This window comes from Macrobrachium rosenbergii, chromosome 42 (assembly GCF_040412425.1).
Source record: "Macrobrachium rosenbergii isolate ZJJX-2024 chromosome 42, ASM4041242v1, whole genome shotgun sequence".
Lineage (NCBI taxonomy): Eukaryota > Metazoa > Arthropoda > Malacostraca > Decapoda > Palaemonidae > Macrobrachium > Macrobrachium rosenbergii.
In genome coordinates this window covers 27,148,280-27,151,322 of record NC_089782.1, presented here as the reverse complement: position 1 = coordinate 27,151,322, position 3,043 = coordinate 27,148,280, and the positions used below count along the sequence as shown (strand labels likewise).

General features: G+C 35.1%; 1 long non-coding RNA gene across 1 annotated transcript in view; it reads right to left on the bottom strand.

The window, feature by feature from the left end:
* Positions 1 to 2,838: 2,838 nt before the first annotated feature.
* LOC136828117 (uncharacterized) overlaps positions 2,839 to 3,043 on the bottom strand; it is a 125,310-nt gene continuing 125,105 nt past the window's right edge. The window contains exon 3 of the long non-coding RNA XR_010849928.1: positions 2,839 to 3,043. This exon is cut by the window's right edge and continues 94 nt beyond it. This is a non-coding gene — a long non-coding RNA (uncharacterized lncRNA).

The window sequence follows — 3,043 nt, the reverse complement described above, 5'->3', positions numbered from 1 at the left end:
ATAAAGTAGATCTCTCTCTCTCTCTCTCTCTCTCTCTCTCGTCTCGGACGCCGATTAGGATATCGTGAAAATGTTGTTGTCTATGACTACGAATAATTAAAAGCAGAATGACTGAGGCCCATTTCATTAAATTCAATCTCGCCTCTGCCCACTTCAGTCATACACAGAATACACGGTCCAGAGCAGCAGTTTCATGAAATACAAAACCATCCCTGCCACAAGACATCTGCGGTAAGAAATAAATGGAACACAAATTTAACAAGGGAGGGAAAAATTGCATGCATCTAAAGCAACACAATTGAAAACAAAAACAAAGATCTAGCTGTGTCCAGCACTTGCAGAGCAGAGCGAACGCAACTCACGACCGAACAAAAGCACCAATATAGTTTCTGGGTTAAATGCAGGTAGAGGAGAAAAGGTAGGAATATATATATATATATATATATATATATATACATATATATATATATATATATATATATGTGAAAATTATATATATATATATATATTCATGGACATACACACACAATGATATCATGTGTGAAAATTTAATTACTTTATTCAGAATGCAGATAGAAGAGAGAGAGAGAGAGAGAGAGAGAGAGATTTATACCAACCTCGAAAGGTGCATTCAGGGGAAAGGAACACGTGTCCATCTGTACAGAACAATTACTCAGCCCCTCCAGGACACGAAGTCGGGGGCAACTGAGCCTTGAACTCCAAAGCGTGGCCGTTTATTCTTTCTTTTCCTTTTTGCTTTTTCTACCTTAAAGTTTTGTGGCGTTGCATACATGACTTCCATGCTAGAAAACACGAGGGCATCCATAACACGTCATACGTGCACACACACACACACACACACACACAATATATATATATATATATATATATATATATATATATATATACATATATATATATATATATATATATATATACAGTATATGTGTGTTTTTATACAAAGGAAAAAATTATGAGAAATAAAACAAAAGAATAACCCATGAATATTTCATACCTGGTAGCAATTATACCCTTTTTTATTTTGTTAAATTGGGGGCATAATAGTGAACAGGTCATTGGAAATATCAAAGAGAAGATCGAGTACGAAAAACAGAGAGAGAGAGAGAGAGAGAGAGAGAGAGAGAGAGAGAGAGAGAGAGAGAGAGAAGAGAGAAATCCAGCAACTTAGCAATTTCAACAAATAATCGGCATGATTGGGACTTTATATTTAGAAACAAGATTACAAACATTCACAACGGACAATTTCTGATGCATGAACAAAAAGAATCTAACAGTGAAAATTCGTTCTTTTAGGAACAATTACTAAAAAAAAAAAATCATCACAGAATGCGTCATTCTTTTAGGGGACGTTTCAAAGTCGCTTGAATACATAATCGAGAGACTGACAGGCTATTAATGGAACGTCAGAAAAATAACAGACACTTTTTTATATCCACTCTTCACTAGCAGGTCAATCAGGGTGAACAATGTATTCGAAAACTAACAGCCTATTTTTATTTACTCTCCTTTTTAAAACTTTTATCTGAAGTGAGTGTACCTTAATCAACTCCATCTTTGTTTTCGATAATTAAACAAATACATATTATTATTATTGTTGTTGTTGTTATTGTAGTTCAAAAAGAGACAACCAACGGATATTTTTAGACCCACAGGCCCTCCCGAGGGTAAAGTTAAAGCAGTTGGACAACACAGTAAGAGGAGAACAAATGGAATGGATATACAATAACCAACAGTAACGAGTGCACTTGGGGGCAAAGAGACATTAAGCACATCTTCACATCTTACACACACACACACACACACACACACACACACACACACACATATATATATATATATATATATATATATATATATATATATATATATATATATATATAGAGAGAGAGATATATATAGGTACATATATGCGCGGGCACATGGTGATTATTCAAGCACACGGTAAAACCATATATATACTTTCTTTGGATGGATTACAATCTCGAATGCAAGAATGGGAAAACATCGGTAAGATTAGGGGCAAATATCAAGCGGACACAAATGAAATAAAAAAATGTCAATCAATTCCAGGAGTCCAATACACGCCAGTACAAGAAAGCGAGAGCTAAAATACTAATAATTATGAGAAAGTTGAAGAGGGCAAATTCCAACGTAAGATAAACAAACAAAAGAGAGAGATTTAAAAACGCTAACAGCAGTGAAGTTCTATCAAAACAAATTCCAACCACCTAACACAAGTAGACCGAATAAGTCAAAACGAATAGCAGTAAATATAAAGAAAATGTCTTCCATCAATCTACGAGATATAAACAAAGGGAAACAAAGTACGGACAGGCCAGAGAAAATAGGACTTGGATCCTCTGTGGCAGAGAGTCGGTTCAGATTCCCTACAGACATTCGGAGCCAAGCTTACAAAGTATTGGAACTTTCTCTCGCCGCGGATTACACCACAAAAGGAGATGGGGAGTGATTCAGACTGTCGCTGATGAAATAAGGGAAGAATCTCATCTCGAAATCAATTAACTAAGGCTGGGAGGCGAATTCACAATAATGAAACTGAAAATCTTCAGTTCTACTACTACTACTACTACTACTGCTACTACTACTACAATACTACTACTACTAGTAGTACTACTACTGCTGCTACAAATAATAATAATAATAATAATAATAATAATAATAAATATCGTTGATGAGTGTCAAGGCAATATTAAAACTGAAAACCTCCAGTTAACAGTCAGTGATGTTTAAAAAAAAAGTATTCAGAAGAAACGTCAAAACAGACAATGGAAGAGGCTACTATTTCCCTCTCTTTAGTCTTGTTAAGTTGAGTGACATGACAAAATAGGAAAAAACTCTGGCACTGATCATAAAAGCAGCATAATTTTTCAAACACTCTCAACCCGAATTCAGAATTCAATGAATATACCAACGAAAAAATGCAAATGACAACAAAACAATTGAGATGAGGCGAAACCTACCTTTATCACACACACACACAAAAGGGCGGCACAATTCGAGA